The 23,210-nt window shown below is 41.4% G+C and overlaps 1 protein-coding gene across 2 annotated transcripts in view; it reads left to right on the plus strand.

The window, feature by feature from the left end:
* micu1 (mitochondrial calcium uptake 1) overlaps positions 1 to 23,210 on the plus strand; it is a 202,469-nt gene that overhangs the window by 115,640 nt on the left and 63,619 nt on the right. The window lies entirely within an intron of this gene.

The following is a 23,210-nucleotide window of genomic DNA, read 5'->3' on the forward strand; positions in this document are numbered from 1 at the left end:
CAGCAAGAGCTATGGCAGTTAAATTGGTATCAAACTGCATTAATTCTATAGGGTAGATAGTCTCTTAAATGAGTGACATTGTATCATGATATAGATTTGTTTTTGGTGAAATTAATAAGGTCTTTTTTAAAAAATTTAGTTTGCTTAGAGTCCTTTGGTCTGATCCCAAATGTCAAGAGTCCCTGCAGACAGTTGCCAATTTGCCCCATTAGTCCATAGGTTCCATGAACTTCTTTCCCATCCTGAGATATTATACTTAAAGGGATGTGTCAAGCTGAAAGTAGCTGAGCAGGGTTGTTTTTTTTACAGAAATCTATATTAGTTTTGTGTGACCTATGGTTTACATCTAAATCAATATTCACTTAAGATAATTATAAGTCTCACAGGGCCAAAAAGAGCATATGCTAATCAAATTTCAGGCAATATATGATTGTCATAATTCAATGCTATTTTTGTTAATTAAAATGGGCTGTCATGTACAACATAGCTCATAATTGTCTGAGATTAATCTGCTTCTTTTTTGAGAAATGTAATCAAGTATATACTAGCTCAGCTCAGGATGCTGTGTAAAGATGATTATGTTTCCATGAATTGTATTAGTCAAAGTAAAAAACATTTCCATATGTTAGTAGAAGATATTGAATCAAATCTGCTGGATAATTACCTTGCCTTCAGTACATCTACCCTGAAGCCCTGTGTTCAGTTTTAGCATGTTTAAGGAGACAACATAGAAATAGGGTTGTTATGTGTTTTCCGGGCTGTATGGCCATGTTTCAGAAGCATTCTCTCCTGACGTTTCGCCCACATCTATGGCAGGCATTCTCAGAGATTGTGAGGTATATACCTCTGAGGATGTCTGCCATAGATGTGGGCGAAACGTCAGAAGAGAATGCTTCTAGAACATGGCCACACAGCCCGGAAAACACACAACAACTCTGTGATTCCAGCCATGAAAGCCTTTGACAACACATTCAACATGGAAATAGTTGTGTACTGAAGTCAGGGGAGTCTTATAACAGGGTCAATCTTGAGAGGGGATGTGAATGGGTAAAGGTGTTTCATAATACCTATAGATAATCATTTTCCCCTGAAATATATTTCCCAAGGTTATAAACTAGTAAGTAAGTCAGTTCGGAAATTATTTTGTTGGAAGGTAGAGTTTCTAGAATGGAAAATATAGTAAGATTCAGACTTCTACAAATGAAAATATTATTTCCATCCAATGAAGGCTATTGATCCCGGGATTCCCCCATTTTTCAGTGACACCACAGGGTTTCCTAGCTTCTTGAACAGATTTTTAGGAGACACAAATGGTACCAGAGTGAAGAGGGGAATGGCAAAGCTGGGCAGAGGAAAAGAGAAACAGAGGAAGAGCAAAATGACCTAACCATTGCAGTTTAAGTGGTAATATATCTCAAGTTATCTATTAAAAACATTTATGATTACACTATGTTGCTTTATTTCAAGCTATGAGAGACAGTAGAGAACTCAACTAGAGGCCAAGATTCCTATGACTAATCCAGTTTTTGGATGTGAAAGAAATGTTAAAAGACATAGCCACACAGTTATAACCGTCTTGATACCAGCTTAGAATCATAGACTCATATAGCTGGAAGAGACCTCATGGGCCATCCAATTTAAACCCCTGCCAAGAAGCAGGAAAATTACATTCAAAGTACCCCTGACAGATGGCCATCCAGCCTCTGCCTCCAAAGAAGGAGCCTCCACCACACTCTGAGGCAGAGAGTTCCACTGCTGAACAGCTGGCATAGTTAGGAAGTTCTTCCTGATGTTCAGATGGAATTTCCTTTCCTGTAGCTTAATTGTGCAGTGGTGGGGGACTTAAAATTTCTTCCTCTTTATCTCTATGACTCATACAGATGAGTTATTGCACCATTTATGTGAGTTTATAGGTGACTGCACAAAGAACTATTGTTACAAGTAAACAATCTGTCCTTGAACTACAACATTATTGTGTTGTCGAAGGCTTTCATGTCCGGGATCACAGGGTTGTTGGATGTTTTCCGGGCTGTATGGCCATGTTTCAGAAGTATTCTCTACTGATGTTTCACCCACATCTATGGCAGGCACCCTCAGAGGTTGTGAGGTATGGAGAAACTAAGCAATGCTAATTAAGGTGATTAACTACAACATTCACACTGGCCTCCAACTGACAAGAGTTCTTATCTCACCCTGGATGTTCCACAGATATATACAAACCTTCCTTGCTTAGTTTCTCCATACCTCACAACCTCTGAGGATGCCTGCCATAGATGTGGGCAAAACATCAGGAGAGAATACTTCTGGAACATGGCCATACAGCCCGGAAAACATACAACAACCCTACAACATTATTGCTCTCTGACAGAGATTTCTAATCTCTGGCATCTAATCATGGCATCTTCCCTAGGAAGATGCCATGGCACTTAAGTGGTATCAGATTGCTATAGTTACGTTCTGTATGCACATCCAAAGATGGTTTAATATTGTTGGACTACTGCAAATATATTTATTCTTTTCATTTATGAGCTAAACCATCATCATTTTTCTCTTTGTAAAATGACAGTCTAAGACCAATAGAGGATTTAATCTGCAGTAATTGGTTTAATTAGTGCTGGATTTTTCAGAGTGCTCTTATAATGTTAGTTGTGCTTTCACACTGGAGTCTTGTAAAATGGGTTGCTCGCTTGAATTTCTTAGCAACGCATTGTATTTTACTGCTGTGCTTTACATAATAGCAGCTTGTGCAGTGAGCCAGTTTTATGAGACAGATTTCCACATTTTTATCTTATATCTCAGATATTACATCACAGTAAACAGGTATTCTGACATTTTTTTCTGCTTTTGCTGAACACATACTTCAGTTCAGAAAACATGTGACCTCCCCTTGTGTGACATTTTCCCATTTCAGATGTTTTTAAAATAATCAAGTGCTCTGTTTGTGGGGTAGATGAGTTTATGTCCCAGTTCTCCAATAATGGCAAATTCCCATTCACAAAATTGGAGGAAAAGAGTACTAAGTAGAAATGTAATCTGTTGTGGACTTTGGAGTCTATCTATGCTGTAATATTTCAATCAGCAAGTTAGGATCTGTTAATTAAGGAAGAGGCATTTTGCTTTCAAGGAACAATTTCTAAAACATTTCTAATGCCCCTCCCGTTTGAAATAAACAAGGAATTTGAAAATGAAGTGGGAAAGAGAGAACTTGATGCTTTTGAATGTCAAAATGTACTTTTGTTATTATGCCAAAATTCAACTTGTTAACTTAAAAACCCAAGACTTTCATTGCTGGTTCCTACCCAAATCTGTCTGACCCTGAACATTCATTGGCAGGGTATAATAGAATAACTCATTCACTGAAGTGTAAACTACACATCTTACCTCTCATAATGAAGGTATCTTTCAGAGCTAAGAAACATGTAGTCCTCAGATATTATTGCATTGCAGTTCTGATTATCCAGCATAACCAAATGGCGATGAGTCTTCAGAGATATTGCCAACAACATCTGGGAGGTCTCACCTTTCTCAATCCTTTAAGAAAAGAATAACAGTGTGGGTCAAAAGACCCTACTTGTTGACACCATTGATGGCACCTTCCACAAACTTCACTCATCTCTGAATTGAATGGAGATTCAAGGGCTATTATGGGGCCTCTAGACTCAGAGAACGAGAATAGCATTATGCATATGTCATTTCATGGTAGCATAAACGAAAGAACCGCAAACAAGTCTGAAGCTTGAGAATTGGAGTTCCAAAAGTATTGTTTCTTCCCATCCTGAGAATCTGTGCCCTGCTTCTTTTTGGAACTTGACAAGAAGAGGCTTATGGATGAGAAGGGGGAAAATGTAGGCTTACTTTTTGCGGACTAAGTTACTTTCATGCATGACTTGGAAGCTAAAGGTGCAGTGCTTCTTTACATAACCTTCTTAATTGCTCATTAAAGTTTTGGAAACTGCTGGAGGCTGCTATTAATTCTATCCTTCCGTTCCAGACTGCAGTGCATTTGCAAGGTCAATGATATGTCAGAAATATCTCTCAAGCACCTGGCATCCATGAGGAGCTTGCTGTCACCAGAAGACATACTTGTTAACCTAGTACCTGCCCCTTAATTGGTCTTTTGGAGCAGAAGAAAGCTGTAGAAATGCTGATAATGGCCAAGGGAATTATGACAAGTCATTTGCTTCTGTCTTGTGAAAACTCCTACTTGAATAAAGCCATCAGTAGACACCCCCCCCCCCCACTTTACCATAATGCTACCAATTAGTCCTTTACAACATTGTCCCCAATTTCTTATCAAGCTCCTAGGTGGTTCTGTTTGTCGTCTTTGAGTCAGAGATGCCATGGAGCTTTCTGTCTGTTTGTGGCTATATAACTTTCTGGGAAATATTCAGTGTTTTTTCTTCTCTTAGTGTTACCAGTGTGTATTATGTTGACTGTTCAGCCTCGATATTTTTATGGTAATATAGTAATTAACCCACTTCTTCAATACTTAATAAATCTTCTTCATTTTCTCTGCTTTCCCCATTTTGCATTACTTATGCTTCTGAAATCATTAGGGCTTCTTTTTTTTTAAATGTGGTACAGAGATTTTCTTAAGTAAACAAAATAAATAGTTTTAATTAAGTTTTTAAAAACAAATTGAGCCATGTTTTAGTCTCTGGCACAGTTAAGAAGAACACGCATTCATCTTCCAATGTCCTATTATTGGGAGGAGACTGCAAGTATTGGATCTTTTAAAATAAAAACAAAATTCTTTATAAAAATGCACTCAGCTAGAAATTCACAGTACTAAAAACAAGTAAAGTTAGAAAATGTGTACTATACTGACAAATTTTAATTAATAGGGAAATGTATAAAATGTATACATTTGCAAACCCCTAGGAGGAAATGTGTGAAACCATACATTAGGAATAGTATGTACGTACATCAGTATAGATGTGAATTAGACCCTGATATGGAAGTTGAGCTGAACAAAAATGTCAGTGTGATTTTAAAAAAATGCAATGAGCTTTAATGGTGCCAAACTGCATTAATTCTACAGGGTAGATGCATTCCATTTAAATTCCTTTGTCCTTTTGGGTGGTTTTACATTCCATTGGCTGCAATGTCCTTCTTGAGTTGAAAATTGGAAACAGTGGCTCTTTTCCCACTTGCTGTCAGTTTTGTCGCATAAACCACAGAGATTTCTACTTGACTTCTTGGAAGTAGTGTTTTGGAGCCCTGTCAACTCCATCTGATCCTCTATGCTCCTTCACATTTAAAAGATAAGCTGCATAGTTTAATTGAACTATATGGAGTATTGGAGAGTTTCAACAATATACAATAGGGAGGATTTTTCAAATTGCCAGAATTGCAGAGACTTTTATTTTTGCTGCCACCAAAATGTAGAGGATTTGCACTTGCTACTCCTACCAATGCTTTATTCAGGAGCCTCTTCTAGAGAGAGACACACGTGACACTTTATGTGAGGAGAAACAAGAAATTGTTGTTTATTTGTAGTTTGAACAGTAAATATGTGTGATGGTTTCATTAATGTTGAACAGTAAAGGTTCTTAACAGTTTCATTAAAGGCTTATGCTTTTCTCTTCAAAGGATGTTCATATAACTTGGTTTATGTTTAAATATTTTCCTTCACCAAGAAAACACAAACAGGACAATTTACTTCTCCTGGGATTTAAACAGTAGTGCTCTAAACTATAGAGCTCACAAATATAGGCCTCAGCCGTTTCTTTCTCGAAGGCTTTACCTATATTTCCTCAAAGAGGTTTCCTTTTCAAAACACAGTTCCCAAAGATTGTCAGTTCAAAGCTCGGATTGGGGTGATCACCCAGCCATTCAGCCCAGCTTCTGCCCACCTAGCAGATTGAAAACAGTAATGTAAGTAGATATATAGGTACTGTGTTGAAGCTGTGTGGTATTAAAAAAAATAAAGCACGCTGCACAATCAAAAAAGGAGGGAAAAGTTTACAAATGCTCTTTGGCAGTAAGAAGGGGTGACAGCACCCCCCTGTGGATGGAACCGAGCACAGCCTCCAAAAAGATGCCGAAAGATGGAAAGCTTATATATATGCTGTCCTGTCTTCATCTAATCGACGTTGAATGTTTGCTGGATATGTGTTCTGTGATCCACTCTGAGTCCTCTTAGGGGTGAGAAGGGTGAAATATGAATACTGTAAATAAAAATAGGTTGCAACCACTGTGAACCCAGGCTGTAGTTTATGGAATATGGTAGACACAGTCTAGAATAATGGAGGAGGCCCAGTTACTTATCGCTGCTTTAAATTATCAAAATTGTAGTTTTGGAGTATTCATTGATGTAACATTGTCACTAGACATATAAAGGGCCTCTTATTCTTTTTGGTATGTGAAATCAGCAGTAATGTTTTTGCGTGTCTTCCAATTTATGGTGACCCTAAGTTGAATTTATTATAGGATTTTGTTGGCAAGATTTGTTGGGGAGGGGGGTCACAATTGTCTTCCTCTGAGACTGAGAAAGTATGACTTGGACAATATCTCTCATTGGATAACCTTAGGGGTTATACTGTTTCAATCTCAGATTATGATAATTGTAACTCCACCATCTGGGACAAGAAACTCCCATAAACTGTAAACAACCCATCCACAACAAACTGAAGGCACACAGGTTGATGGTACACAACCAACAGTTCCCTGTTCTTCCTTGTCCCCCATCTCCTTTCTCACTGTACTCATGTTTATTTATTTTTTGACAGCTGGAAATAACTTTTCATACATCTGACAAAATAGTTTGTGATTCATTAAAGTTTATGTCACATTAAATTCTGGAAGACCTTTACATTTAAATGTTACCTTATAAAAAAAACCAGGATAATCTACGTCCCTGTGTTGGTTCGTCTGACAGTACCTTTCACACTGACACATTTTAATTTTCAAAGGGATTGCAGAGGTCTTGACAGTCTGTCAAACATTGGTCTTGGACGGGCACACTTAAAACTTGGAGTTGTCTGAAATGTTATGTTAGTGACAGTGATGCAGTAAAATACAGGAGGTGCATAATTTGGAAAATGTTGGCCAAGGGTTATTGTTTAGTAGCATCACATGTACTATAATGTTCCAGTTTAAATTCTAAAACCTTCAGTTGTGAAGAACTTGGACAGCAGGTCTTGAGAGGTTTTTTAGACAATACTTGTGAGAATTGCTGACAGACTAGACAGTACTGGGGTAGAAAAACTAGTGCAGAATTGGGCAACTACCATGATTCTAGGAACCATTTACTACTCCTCAGATCTTTAGGAAGCCATACTGTCTTGCCTCAAACATATGTTGATGTAGCATCAAGAAAAACAACATTTTCAATTTAAAGCTATTGTTTTGTATTAAGCAAGGAATTTGATCTGCTTACACCTTGTTTATGAGTAGATTAGGAATACCTGGTGGTGCAGTGGGTTAAACTTTTGTGCCGGCAAGACTGCTTGACTGATAGGTCGGCGGTTTTAATCCAGGAAGAGTGGGTGAGCTCCCTCTGTTAACTCCAGCTCCCCATGCGGGCACATGAGAGAAGCCTCCCACAAGGATGGTAAACCATCAAACATCTGGGCATCCCCTGGGCAACGTCCTTGCAGACAGCCAATTCTCTCACACCAGAAGTGACTTGCAGGTTCTCAAGTTGCTCCTGACACACAAAAATGAGCAGATTCAGGCTTCGGGAAGGCTTCAGGGAATGCAAAGAACACAAGAAGTAGAGAGAATGCAAAAAGCAAAGAAACATGTTTGAAAGCAAAATTGGAATCTGTTGTTTTTCTTGCTTCCACATTAACAAATCTCAGTGGCAGAATTAGTGGGAGTATGAACTGGATCCAGAAGAGCTACAGAAAAGGATGTGAAGGCCCACACATTGCTCATGGATCACATATTCCCTACTCCTGTACTACTGGTCTCAGTATAAAGTACCCCATGTTCATTTGGGGCTTTCTGGGATCTTTCTGTACACAACTTGGAAATTGTGGGAGTGTGGATGACAGACCTGTCTATAATTGCTCTAAAAGATTGTATCTCCTACATCAGACCAATGATGGGAAAAATGTTTTGGGAAAAAGAGGTGCCAAAGAATTGGTCTGTGCTGTATAGGTTTTAGGAAAAGGGGAAAGGGACAGTCATACATAAAAAGCAGAAGAGAGTATGAGCTGTGGAAGATCCCTTTGTGTGGATACACAAAACTGTGGATAATAGTTTTTATTTGCATTGGGACAAACAATGGAGGCCCTGAGAAGAGGGTGTAACTTTGCAGTAGGCCCTAAGTGAAATGGTGGATGGGTTAAATTGTCTATATGTGTAATCTTTCACTGTTTTTATTATTGTTGTGAGCCGCCCCGAGTCCCCTCGGGGAGACGGGGCGGGATATAAGAATAAATTTATTATTATTATTATTATTATTATTATTATTATTATTATTATATCGCTTTTGTGAATACAAGGCTCATACTTGTAATATCATTGTTAAATTTGCTGACGATGCAACAGTGGTGGGACTTATTTCTGAAGGGAGTCTGCTTACGGTGGATCAGCTGCTCTTGTGGTACGGGGACAATAATTTGGTTCTTAACATCAAAAAGACCAAGGAGAGTATAGTAGATTACAGAAGGAGTAGATCAGAAATTCAGCCTTTGGTTATAAATGGAAATCAAGTGGGAGCAAGTGAACATTTTTAAGTTCCTTGGTGTCATTGTTAAGGAAGACCGTACTTGAGGTGTTCATACTATAGCGTTGGTTAAGAGTTCCCATCAGAGATTGTATTATCTGTAACTTTTACGGAACCAACTGTCACGACCCAGGCTGCAGAGCACCAATAACCATACACAGAGGCCAGATTCTATCTAATATCTTTATTAAGGAAATATATAAAGTTAATAAAAACAAGTATAGGAAATAGTCCAGAAGTAGACCTTTCAGGAAAGGTCAAAATTAGTCCAAAAAAGCAATGTCCAATATGAAATATTAAGGTCCAAAGTTGTAATCCAATAACCGAAACACTCACTTGCCAAGCAAGTGAGGGGAGATGACAAGGTCCTTTAGTCCATGAACTTGAGCAAGGCTAGGAAATAACTTGATTCTTGGCACACAAAGCTTGATTCAAGGCAACAAGGAAACGAGGAGCAAGAACAAGATCCGTGGTAATTACTTGGCGAGGTCCGGAAAACAAGGCAAGATCCGGGGAGAAAACAAGGCTGAGAACGAAGGCTTGGAACAGGAACAAAGGCTTGAAAGCAGGAGTAGCTGTCCACACACGCTGCTCCGGTAGCTGACGAATTGACTCCGCAAGATTCCTTCGGGAGCAAGGAACCTAAATAGGCCTCGTTTTCCCACCAGAGAACACTTCTCTGGGGAATCAGAAACGAAAGTCAATCTCTGTGTCCAGATGTATGACTCCCTAAAATTTCTCATGGCAGCAGGCTTAATCATCTGAATGCTTTGCTGCAATTCTCAAACTCCTGCGATTAGCTTGTTGCACTCCTTTTTGCTGGAGATAATAATTACGGCGCGAAAAAGGGGGAGAACTCGACTCAGGGCTTGTTTGGCAGATTTCTGGAAGACAAGCCTCCTGCAGGTGCAAAGGCTCAATTTCTGGCTGGGATAGTTCCTTTTCTGGCTGAAATGGTGGAAAACCCAAGTTTTCCTCTTCATCATTCACAACAGCACTAGGAACGGGACTACATGGCCCATGAGTCATCACACTATCCCCCTCCTCAAGCCCCCTCTCAAAATAGGGCTCTCTCCCCGAGGCGCGAGGCCGCGGCTTGGCGGGATAGGTCAGATGGAAGCGGCGGGTTAAATCGGGGGCATGGACTGTGGAAGCGTCTTCCCAAGAACGTTCCTCGGGGCCAAAACCCACCCAGTCAATGAGATATTGTAGACGGCGGCGGTGAAAGCGAGAATCCAAAATGTCCTGAACCTCGAATTCCTCCTCCCCATCCACCAAAACAGGAGGGGGGGCCGGCCAGTCTGCATCAGGGCGCACACCTTCCGCTGGAAGGAGCAGAGAGCGATGAAACACTGGATGAATGCGCATAGAGCGCGGAAGTTGGAGTTTGAAAGTCACGGGGTTAAGTTGCGCCACCACTGGGTAGGGCCCAATGAAACGGGCATCTAATTTCCGGCAAGGGCGATGGGAGGGCAAAAAGCGAGTGGACAGAAGAACCCGGTCTCCTACCTTGATTTCGGGGCCCGGCTGGCGATGTTTGTCAGCGTGGCGTTTATAGTCCTCCTTGGCTTGGTCCAGTTGCTGGAGCAAAAGTTGTTGCACCGCTGTGAGTTCCTGCAGCCAGTCCTCTGCTGCGGGAACTTCTGAGGTTTCGATGACAGGAGGAAAGAAACGTGGATGGAAGCCGTAGTTTGCAAAGAACGGGGTTTCTTTAGTTGAAGCCTGGACCCCATTGTTGTAGGCAAACTCTGACAGCGGTAACAGGGAAACCCAATTGTCCTGCTGGTAGTTCACATAACAGCGAAGGTATTGTTCCAAAGTGGCATTGGTGCGCTCAGTTTGCCCATCCGTTTGGGGATGGTGAGCCGAAGATAAATGAGAGTCTATGCCCAATAGTTTTTGTAGTGCTTTCCAGAAACGAGAGGTGAATTGGGACCCACGGTCTGTGACCAAACTCTTGGGCAATCCATGTAATCTGAAAACATGTTGAAGGAATAGATCTGCAGTCTCTTTGGCCGTGGGAAGGCCATCACAGGGAATGAAATGGGCTAACTTGGTAAAAAGGTCCACCACCACTAGGATCGTGGTGAATCCACAGGAAGGTGGTAGATCAGTGATAAAATCCGCAGAGATTATTTCCCATGGGTGGGATGGGGTAGGGAGGGGATGTAGAAGCCCTGAGGGTCTTTCCCTTCTTGTCTTGGAGCGCTGGCATACTGGGCAGGTGTTGACATATTTCTCCACATCCTTGCGGATCTTGGGCCACCAGAAGTCTCTTAGGATCAAATGCATGGTTTTGAATAGTCCGAAATGCCCTGCTGGCTTGCAGTCATGACACAGACGAAGTGCTTTTTCCCTGCCCGGTCCTGGGGGGATGTAAACATGATTTCTATAGCAAAGTAGCCCATCCTTGAGCGAAAAGGGAAAACGTAGCCCTTGGCGAAGTTGGTCTTGTGCCCAAGCATCTACTTGCTGACTAGCCCTGATTTCCTGAGCACAAAGGGGCCCTGGAGTAGAGGGAGTTGATTCAATGGGAGTGGATTTGGTGTTTCCCACTGTGAGCGTGGCAAAGTTCTCGGGTTGTAGCAGCTGGGACTCAAAGGTCTCCTTGCGCCCTGCAGCGTATTCCGGTTTCCGTGACAGGGCATCTGCTTGCTTGGTCTGGGCTGGGGTTACATAATGAATTTGGAAGTTAAAACGTTCAAAGAATAAAGCCCAGCGTTGTTGCCTCTGATTTAGCTTGCGGGCAGTTCTTAGATGCTCTAGATTCCGATGATCAGTATGTACTTCAATGGGAAATTTGGCCCCTTCTAACCAATGTCTCCAAGTTTCAAAGGCTGCCTTTATGGCCAAAAGTTCCTTTTCCCAAATAGTGTAATTTCTCTCTGGTGCGGTCAATTGACGGGAATAAAAGGCACAAGGATGGAGATGATCTCCCACTGGTTGTAGGAGCACAGCCCCAATCGCCACATCGGAGGCGTCCGCCTGCACGACGAAAGGGGTTTCAGGGTCTGGATGCTGAAGGATTGGCTGGGACGTGAATAATTTCTTTAGTTGCTGGAACCCTTTCTCTGCTTGATCTGTCCAGCGGAAAGGCTGTTTCCCACGGATGCAGCTGGTGATTGGGTCAGACCAGCGGGCAAAGTCTGGAATGAACTTGCGGTAGTAGTTCGCGAACCCCAAGAATCGTTGCACCTCTTTCTTGTTGGTTGGCGCCCGCCATTCCAATACTGCTGCAACCTTTGCCGGGTCCATGGTGAGCCCTAGTGGCGAGACACGATATCCCAGGAAATCTACCTCTTGCAGATCAAAAGCGCATTTTTCCAACTTGGCATAAAGTCCGTGGTCCCGCAATCGTTGTAACACCATTCTGACGTGATTCTCATGTTCTGATTGTGATCTAGAAAACACCAAAAAATCGTCCAGGTAGATAATCAGGAACCGATCTAGATAATCCTGAAAGATATCGTTGACAAAATGCTGGAACGTTGCGGGAGCTCCACATAAACCGAAATTCATAACCAGGGTTTCGAATAAACCGAATTTTGTCTGGAAGGCAGTCTTCCACTCGTCCCCTTCCCTGATGCGAACTAGATTATAAGCTCCTCGAAGATCCAGTTTGGTGTAAACTTTAGCCCCTCGAAGCCGGTCTAAGAGGTCTGAGATCAAAGGCAGGGGATACCGGTTTCGTTTAGTGATATTGTTCAATGCTCTATAGTCCACCACCAAGCGTAGGTCCCCTGACTTCTTTTTCACAAACATCACTGGGGAAGCGGCTGGGGATTGAGAGGGTCTGATAAACCCCTTGCGGAGGTTTGTCTCTAAGAACTCCCTGAGAGCTTCTTGCTCTGGTTCAGTCAGGGAGTAGAGGTGTCCTCGCGGGATCGGGGCCCCCTCCACCAAGTCAATGGCACAGTCATAAGGTCTATGTGGGGGTAGTCTCTCGGCTTCTTTTTCATTGAATACATCCCAATATTCTGAGTACTTCTTGGGCAAGGTGATGATGGGTTCAGCGTCTGTGGCATGGCATACCTTGGCTACAAGGCAATGGTTTTGGCAATATTTTGAAGCAAACTGCAGTTCTCTGTTGGACCAGGAGATGCTTGGGTCGTGGAGTGTCAGCCATGGGATTCCCAAAATCACAGGGAAGTGGGGAACCTCGGTAACAAAGAAGGAAATCTCTTCCATGTGTTCCCTTATCCACATTCTGGTGGGTTCTGACCACTGGCTTACTGGACCTGTCTTGAGGGGGCGGCCATCGATGGCTTGCACCACACGGGCGTTCTTGAAGTCGTAATATTGTAATCCCAGAGAGTCGGCATACTCTCTGTCAATGAAGTTGTTTGTGGCTCCTGAGTCTATCATGGCATGGACCATGACGGGTCCTTTTTTTACTGACCACAAGGTGACCACTAGAAGAAATAGGACCCCGGTTGGCGGCTCTTGAGTGGGTTTTTTGACCGGGTTGGCGAGCCTCTCTACGCCCGGTCGCTGGCTTCCCCCGCCGGCTGTGCGCCAGCCGCCTCAGACGTCTTCGTCTCCGTGGAGGACGCCGCCGCCAGACGAGCGGCGGGCTTCCCTTTGGCTGGACACTCTCTGGCAAAGTGGCCCCCGTTTCCGCAGTACCAGCAGAGATTTAGGCGTTGGCGGCGGGCCTTCTCGGCGGCATCTAATCTGGGACGCACATTGCCCAACTGCATCGGCACCTCCTCGCTTCCTCTGGGGTATGGGGCTGGTGGCGGGGGTCTCCACACTGGGCGCGGCTGGACGCCGGTGGGAGCGGGAGGTCTCGCTCCGGTCCTACCGCTCTGGCCTCGGATCCATTGTCTTCTGTTGGCAATCATGACTTCAGCTCGTAAACATTGATCAATGAGTGCTTCAAGAGAGTGTGGAGGATCCACCTTGGAGATTTCCTCCAGCATCTCGATGTTGAGACCCTCCCGAAATTGTCCTCTGAGGGCTATATCGTTCCATCCGGTGTTATGGGCCAACACTCGGAACTCGGCTATGTACTGGGACATGGGTCTGTCCCCTTGGGAGAGGCGCCGGAGTTTGTGGCCGGCTGCCTCCAAATTGTCCTCAATCCCCCAAGTCGCCTTAATGTGATCCAAGAATTGTTGCGCTGATCTTAGATGTGGGGAGTCTTGGTCGAACAGTGCCGTCGCCCAGTTGGCCGCTGGCCCGTCTAGGAGACTGTAGATCCACGCCACCTTGATGTCTTCTTGGGGAAACTCGGCATTACGGGCCTCTAGATAAGCCTGGCATTGGCGACGGAAAACATGAACCTTAGAAGCTTCTCCAGTAAACTTGGTTGGCAGCGCCAGGGCCGGGAGACGGATTCCGCGTTCCTTCAATCCCCTTATTTCTCCCTCCTGCGCATTGAGCTTATCACGGATGCGGTCCACTTCATCCTTGTCGATGGTGTAACTGAGTGGTTGGGCCCCCGGTCCGGCTCCGGTAGACATTCTGGCCTAGGTTAATTGGTGCTTAGGGTGGCGGAGTCAAACTGTCACGACCCAGGCTGCAGAGCACCAATAACCATACACAGAGGCCAGATTCTATCTAATATCTTTATTAAGGAAATATATAAAGTTAATAAAAACAAGTATAGGAAATAGTCCAGAAGTAGACCTTTCAGGAAAGGTCAAAATTAGTCCAAAAAAGCAATGTCCAATATGAAATATTAAGGTCCAAAGTTGTAATCCAATAACCGAAACACTCACTTGCCAAGCAAGTGAGGGGAGATGACAAGGTCCTTTAGTCCATGAACTTGAGCAAGGCTAGGAAATAACTTGATTCTTGGCACACAAAGCTTGATTCAAGGCAACAAGGAAACGAGGAGCAAGAACAAGATCCGTGGTAATTACTTGGCGAGGTCCGGAAAACAAGGCAAGATCCGGGGAGAAAACAAGGCTGAGAACGAAGGCTTGGAACAGGAACAAAGGCTTGAAAGCAGGAGTAGCTGTCCACACACGCTGCTCCGGTAGCTGACGAATTGACTCCGCAAGATTCCTTCGGGAGCAAGGAACCTAAATAGGCCTCGTTTTCCCACCAGAGAACACTTCTCTGGGGAATCAGAAACGAAAGTCAATCTCTGTGTCCAGATGTATGACTCCCTAAAATTTCTCATGGCAGCAGGCTTAATCATCTGAATGCTTTGCTGCAATTCTCAAACTCCTGCGATTAGCTTGTTGCACTCCTTTTTGCTGGAGATAATAATTACGGCGCGAAAAAGGGGGAGAACTCGACTCAGGGCTTGTTTGGCAGATTTCTGGAAGACAAGCCTCCTGCAGGTGCAAAGGCTCAATTTCTGGCTGGGATAGTTCCTTTTCTGGCTGAAATGGTGGAAAACCCAAGTTTTCCTCTTCATCATTCACAACAGCACTAGGAACGGGACTACATGGCCCATGAGTCATCACACCAACGGTTGAATGAAAAACTGCTGGTGACTTTCTACCATTGTGCTGTAGAGAGTGTTTTAACCTATTGCATATGCGTATGGCTTGTTCATTTTACAGTGGCAGATAGGAAGGCTCTTCAGAGGGTTACCACAACTGCCCTCTTCCCTTTTTGAATTCCCACTGCCTTAAGCAAACTTAAGATCTATCTCACCCAGGATATTCTTTGTTTTAATTATTACCATCTAGCAGATGGTACAGGGTGATAAAAACAAGGGCAAATAGGCTGAGAAATACTTTTACCCTGGAACTGTAATTATATTGAACTCTATGGTTTCACACTGATGTGGCATTGGGGATTGTGCAATAGTTATTACAATGTGAAAGGATTGATGCTTTGTTTTGTAACTGTACATATATAATGTGATTGGGGATTAATTTCATTGTACCACGTACAGTGACAATAAAGTTATTCTGTTCTATCCTGTACAAGAAGAGTTTTGACACTACACTGAACTCAGGTGTCCAGGTGAAAAACTGAAAATGCTGCATAACTCATACTCTTTACTGTAATAACTAGCATTGCCCTAGCATCTCCATCCCCTATCACTGTTTATAAAATTATTTGCTACAGCAAGGAATAACTCAGGTATCAAATGGTGGTTTTGACAAGAAATTCTAATTTAATATTTGTTTCCAACATTGCTATCCTGTTGGAAATAACTGGAAAGATTTTCTGTCTTTCTTTTTTACTATTGCTTTGGATGATTTTCCTTTCTGTCATCGTTGCACTATACACAAGTGCTCTTGGAAAATCTTGTTGCTTTGCACTGCTCAGCCCCAGGTTTTTAAACTAGCTTTGAGATCTGTGAGGCATAGATCTTGATTGCAAATCTGATGCCTCTTCAAGTGATTATTCCACTCAAGATGCTTCCCTCCCTTTTATTTTCTCCTCTCACAATTTTTTTTCATTGACACTATGGAAATATAAAATAAATTAAATGTCAGCTCCAGAGCACTGTGTTGGATCTCATGTGTTCACATATAGCATCCAATCGCTTGGAAATTCTGTTGCTCTCAGTTGAAAAAGGAGATATTGGGCCACGACTATTTTGTTTTATACGGTAGTTCTGATCCAAGCTACCAAGAGCTTTCTCCTGAATTTGCTGTTTAACAATCATCCGAATGGACAGGAAATGTTCAAACATGCTGATGCTTGTGTATTCAAATAGAATCCATCATTCTTAGTGATTTTTACTATACTGTTTTCTGCCTGTTCAAGGCCCACTACCTCTGACATTGGCAAGATTCCAGGATTCCTCTAATACGTCTTTACAGTACAATAGTTTATCCTTTTCTCAACAAATTGAGCATGTATGTAATGGCCTGTAAGCAGATGTTCACCCTTTGTAGACAGACAACAGGAACAAAGAACAAATAACAAACCTTGTTTCCTCAGGTGTTCTGACATTCTTTGTTGTATGTGGCACCGAAGTATCTCCAGTTGGGAATTTGAAAATGTGACAACAATCTATTTAAAATTTAAATAAGGAAATACTCCCTTGAGTCTAAACTACCCATCTACCCACCGGTTCCCTATTGTAGTTTTGCCATGGAGGTCATCAAAAATAGAAAGGAATGATTTTTCAGTGAATAAGCAAGATCATAAGATTCCCAGTTGCTTAAAAACAACGATAATGAAAGGTATCTATCATCCCCACAAAAGACTACTAGGTTCCCTAATTATATGGGAATGTAGATAGAATTTGCACTTGTATACGGATGGAGATGTTAGAGAATAATTTTTCAGTGGATCAGCAAGGTCATCAGATTCCCAGTTACTTAAAACCAATAATACTGAAAGGTCTCTGTCCTTCTCATAAAAGACCAGAAGGTTCCCTAATTATGTAGGAATGTAGATGGAATTTGCACTTGTATATATCCTCATCATCCAGGGGCATGGCCTGGAGAATGTGATAAGTAATTAGTTCTGCATACTGAGTCAACATTTTTATCTTTATCCTATTAGGAAACTTCAAGAAGACTTGAAGTAAAAAAATTAATTTGGTCCTCAGGCCTGATTTTTTCCCGATAGCTCCTAATGAGATGTATTGATCCAGCATTGTCTCTTCAACCTCCAACATGGGTTAATACATTTGTTAGTCATGTTCACTAAGTATATGACTGATTGTTTTTGGTTGAGAAGACTACTAGAATTATTTGAAGAGGCTGCCTGTAATATCTTGCCAGGGTTTACTTCTGCATGTGTAGTGATTTCATCTAGGACTGTGGTTAAATGTTCTGTGCCCAGTGAGTGTAAGCTAAACTAGATAGTCCAGGACAGAGAAACAAACTCACCAGGTTGAAGACAAGTTGTCACGGCCCCATAGAAGCCTCTATAATTTCTAAGCCCCCTCTTACCTGAGACTCAGCCTCAGGTAAAATGCTCAAACACCTTGGATCACCTATCCTTGCCTACACACAATGGATTTGATGATTATCTGGTGTGGGAAATAGCTAGGGGGATTTGCTTAACCTTTCCCATTCCCAGGAGATTATCTAAACAGTAGGTATAGCTGTCTCAAGTTTACATTTTGATACATTTTAAGAAGTAGTTTATATACACTTTATATAAGAAAAAGATACAGTACACAGTTTAAAAAACACAAGTTGCACAGAAATCATCAAATCGATACAATTTATTGAAGGGTTAGACACAATATATAGTTCATGGAGTACAGCTGCTGCTATGCCTTTTCCTGATCTTCTAAATCTTCAAACCTACACAACTCTGGACTCCTGGGAAAGTACTTTAATAAAGGGGGGAAAGTCATATACTGTACATGTTTGTAGTCTATTTGAATCATAAACTTTAGGGGGCAGGTAACATTGCGGTATAACACATGGTTACTTCCTTTGAATCGGGAGGCATGTGGAAAAGAATGACCAATGCAGAACCATAGACAGTGGCCTCCATTCTAGCATTCAGAAATTGTGCTTTGATGTTTCTATATATCCTCAAGGAGACACTGCCTTATGGCAACCTTATTCTATGGCTTTCTTGGCAAGGTAGGTTTGGAATTGCTTTCCTCTAGGCCTGAGAAAGTGTGACTTGCCCAAGGTTATCCAGTGAATTTTCGTGGCTCAGTAGGAATTTCGGTGCTAGTCTTCCAATATTGTAGTCCAGCAATCAAAACACTATGGTCCCATCTACACTACCATATAATGCAGCCATATGGTCAGTGTAAACTAATACAATATAGCTTCAAAATACATTATATGACAGTGTAGATGGAGCCTATGTCTCACTACCTCTGTGTACTTTGTATGTAAACTGTTACGCTTACACACTATACAAATAAATATTTTGTAGTATAAGACTTGTGTGAGTGTTCAATTTTCATTTAGGGAAACTGCACTTATCAGATTTTTTAAGAATGTAGGCCTGTGCATGCAATGAGACAGTCTTGAGATCTGATCTGTCATCTTGCTCTGTTTAAAGTCCCCTTCCTCACTGTGTGACAAATGTATGGGAAAGGACAAAGGCTGCACTGAAAAATACCAAAAAATACTTTTTTTGCAAATATATTAAGCTATCTGCCTCATCTCAATTGCTGTTTCATTGTGCAACAATAGAAAGTTCCTTAAATCTTTTATTTAACAGCAGTGAACTGGATTTCAGTGAGAAGCCATTATCCTTGAACTGTTAAATTTTATTCCATGATGTCTCAAAGGGGCCTTGATCTCAAGGCCATTTTGTATGTATGTTTTACATCTCTACAAGGGCAACCGAAGAGGAAGAGAATATTTCTTATTTCAACTACTTCTGGAGGAAAGCAAATAGGGTATGATTATTCATGGAGGAATGCTTCCTTGGGGGAACTATATAACTAGCTATTTTTATTACATATTTAAGTGCTTTCATGAAGTATTTGCATGTCCCATATTGAAGCATCACGTTTGGCTAGATTAATGTTGAACTTAAAGCAGTTCTCGTTTCAATGTGTTTTAAAGAGATGTTTGCTTGTATAAAATACATCATAGTCTACTATACCTCATTTCATGGTTGTTCTGTAGTTCAGATTTCTGCTGTTCCACACGCAGACAATACGCAGTATGACCAAAAGCATATTGACTCAAAGATAAATCCCACCAAGTTCTGTGGTCTTTGCCCTTAGTATGTGTGCTTGTCCCATTTTGCACAAAACATTAAGTTACTACAGAGTGGGTAGCTGATCATAGAGCACACATCTTTTCTCCAAGGTATCCATAAACGAATTGTGATTTTTTGATGGAAGGAGGGGAGATACATATGCATTCATCATACATGATAAATGCATGGCACTTAATCATATGAAACACATTGCACTTTCACTGAAGCCATGCTTAGATGTTGAGTTTCCATCTTTCTCATCTGTTTAAAACTGAGCAAGACTAGAAGGGAATCCACCTGCTATATATACAGGGACTGCCTGTATATAGTCTTAGATAAGTTATACCAGTGTCTCAAACTGTTCTCCTCCAGGTGTTTTGGACTTCAGTTCCCTGAATCCCAGCCCATTTACCAGGTGTTAGGAATTATGGGAGCTGAAGTCAAAAACATCAAGAAGAGTACAGTTTGAGAAACTCTAGGTTATACAGTGCTACAGCTTGTAACCACAGGGGAGGGGGAAGTCTGTGGAAGTAGATTTGAACACAAATGCATATTTTAATTTTCTTGTTTGGCTAGAGTGTCCTCTCTTTATCCTATTGTCAGAGATATGCTTGCCTGGAGGAGAGCCACATATATACAGTTGGCCTTTTGTATCCATGGATGTCACCATCCAGAGCTTGAAAATGTTTTTGAAACCCAAAACCAAACCTTGGTTTTGCCATTTTATATAAGGAAAGCCATTTTAGATCTGGTGTGCATAGTCAAGCTGATTGTATCATTCCTGCATTGAAAAGATAAGAACTCAAGGACAGCTCTTCTGAATAGAATAGAATAACTTTATTATCATCATACATTATACAACAAAATTAAATTAAATACTTTCCACATCACAAAACAACACACACATCCCTCCACACTCCCACCATCACCACATAGCCCCCAATGCCACAACAATGTGAAGCCATGGAGTTCAATATAGTTACAGCTCTAAGATAAAAGCTGTCTCTCAGTCGGTTTGTCCTTGCCTTTGTCACCTTTTACCACCTACCAAATGGTAATTCAAAAAAAGAATATGCTGGGTGAGATCCATCCCCAAGAATGCTCTGAGCTTACTTAAGACTACAGGACCTATAAAGTTCTTCCAAAGAGGGGAGAAGGTAACCAGTGAGTCTCTGTGCAGAAGTGGTGACCCTTTGGAATGCCTTCCTGTCTGCTACTGTGCAGTTACAAAACCATGCATAGATGCTGTAGGTTAGGGCACGCTGTATAGCACAGCAGTAGAAAGTCACCAGCAGTTTTTCATTCGTTTGTTGGTTCTTTATAAGCCTCAGGTAGTACAGTCTCTTCTGGCCTTTCTTCACCAGCATTGCTGTATGGGGACCCCAGGTCAGATCCTCCTTAACAATGACACCCAGGAACTTAAAACTGGCCCCCCGCTCCACTTGGTTCCCATTTATGACCAAGGGCTGGATTTCTGGTCTGTTGTTTCTGTTGTCCACTATGAACTCTTTGGTCTTATTGATGTTAAGAACCAGATTATTGTCCCTGCACCACAAGAGCAGCCAATTTACCTCATCCTGATAGGCAGATTCATCCTCTTCAGAAATAAGCCCCATGATGGTTGAATCACCCATGAATTTTTTAATTAATCATACCATGGATGAGCCTTGCCCAGGTGACCAGCCAGGTTTCCCAATGAGATACCAACAAGCAATGCAAGAACAAATTAACATCCTCCTGTTCTTCTTGTTCTCCAGCAACTAGTACTAGGGAACATAGTTACTCTGGTACTGTAGATCATACAAATATATGTGACTCTGGAACTGATGTCTGTTCACTGTAAAGAGGAACATGTGAGACAATGTGGTATAGTCATTTGAATGTTGAACTCTGAAAACCAGGGTTCATAACCCCTCTTGGTCATGGAGACTCATGAGTGACCTTGGGCAAATCACATTTTCAATGTCTCAAAGGAAAGTAAAGACACTTCCCCCCCAACAAATCTTGCTTAGAACCCGTAATGGGTTCACCTTAGGGTCTCTGGAAGTCTGGAAGGACTTGAAGGCTCATAGAAACAACAACAAATAGAGGAGTGTAATTACTCTAGCACTGGAGGTCATATAATTAACAAAATATATTTTACTCTCACAGAATGGAATAGCAAGAATGCAGGCAGACATAACCTGAGGCAAGTCTTTTACTGGTGTAGCAAAGTTCAGTTAGGTGGATGAGGGAATCCCTTCATATATATTTGAGGGATATTAAAGCATGGCTTATATACAACAACAGCCTGGGGGAAACGTCTTATGTAAAAACCAGGTTTCTTTCTGCAAACCTTAATCCTATCCTATGCCGGAAAGCTGTAGGAATATGGTTTTTAAATATCTGGAGAAGGTTAACCCATGATAAGTGTTGAAGGGTTTTTGGTGTCCGTCTGCCAAATATTTGAAGGATTTGTATAGAAAACATTTTTGGCAGGGGATATCTGTTCAAGGGAGCACAGGGTTTGTCAGTTATGTAAAGCATAATGTTGGCATGCTTACTGCAGTTTTTTCTGTTTTGATGAGCACAACATGTGCTTACTCCAGAGCTTTTGGCAAACCTCTGCAAAGTTGGAAAATACTTAAATGCTGTCAAAGTGACTGACAAATTGCAACTGGTTTTGGTTTATTATGCAGTCCTGTCTAAATGATGCAGCAGTATTCTATCCAGCTTTTGACAGTATGAAAGAAGAATTTCTTTGAAGAGCATAGCTTGTCAAGTTAGGACAGGACTATTATATTTCTGTGGCTTTATAACTTCATTGGCAGGTTTTTCTTCCCAATACAGGTGAAAACTCTGTGAAACCCAACAGACAGAATTGGTTATGCTTTGTTCTTTTAGTTTATCGCCTGCTCTAGTATATGTTTACTGCTTGACAGGCACTGCGATCACATTAGATCTCAGATTGCTGTAGTAAATATTCTTTAGTAGTGGAAATGTGCATCACTAAAAAAAACAACTGGTGTTGCTACTAGAAATACTGTATCTTTTCAAATATTTAAACTATTATTCACGGTTGCATGATAACAAGTAAAGAATCCTGAAGGTATGAATTTCTCCAAGGTCTCTGGTCTCAAAGTTGGAATCTGATTTAATAAATGCACAGATGTTTAGAAAAAAATGTCCTTTAGCATACTTTGCTTTTCCCAGATAAGAGGAAATATGTGATCAGGCACAATACAACTTCAGCTGTATCTGAGATTTCCTCCAAAATGCTTTTTGCATTCTCCTTTCAATATGGGTATTTATGTTGTAAACCTCTTGGGTAAAAGTGAAAATGCTATTGAACTGGAGTGTGGACTTCTACCTTGAGAGAGTGAGGCAAGCGTGCCTTTGAGTCCAGGGCTCACTTATCTCCATCCCATGATAGCAAAGAGGTTTTCCAGATAAGTTTATCATTTTTCCTCCATCCCGCTGTCCTCAAAGATAGGAGTTTTATCTTCTGAGTCCCATGAGCCAAGTTGAAATAGTTTATACAAAGAACCTTAGCAGTAGCATTCTTTTAATATGTTTTAACTTATCTTACATTCTCTTCAAGCGTTATATGGTTTAATATGTTTTCAGTATTTTAAAATTATTTTTACCTGCTCTTCATTGATTTTATTGTGTATTGAGATTCTCGTATAGGGTGAGATATAAATACTTTAATAAATGATAAAATAAGTAAAACAGCAAATGGTTTTATTTAACTTATCCAGTATGTTTTTACTATCCGTGAATCATCTTCTTTTGTTTCAGATTGTTTTAAATTGATCTAATCAGTTTTGATATACTGTAGATTCTAAACATTTCAGTGAAATAAATGAAAATAAAAAATGGGTTTAAGATTTGGAAATAAACTGTTCTTTATTTTTTTCTTAAACTTTTTGACTCACAACCCCTCTCAGTCCAAGAAATGTTTACATCACTCCGGGCATATAGATATATAAAATAAATATAA

This window comes from Anolis carolinensis, chromosome 3 (assembly GCF_035594765.1).
Source record: "Anolis carolinensis isolate JA03-04 chromosome 3, rAnoCar3.1.pri, whole genome shotgun sequence".
NCBI lineage: Eukaryota > Metazoa > Chordata > Lepidosauria > Squamata > Dactyloidae > Anolis > Anolis carolinensis.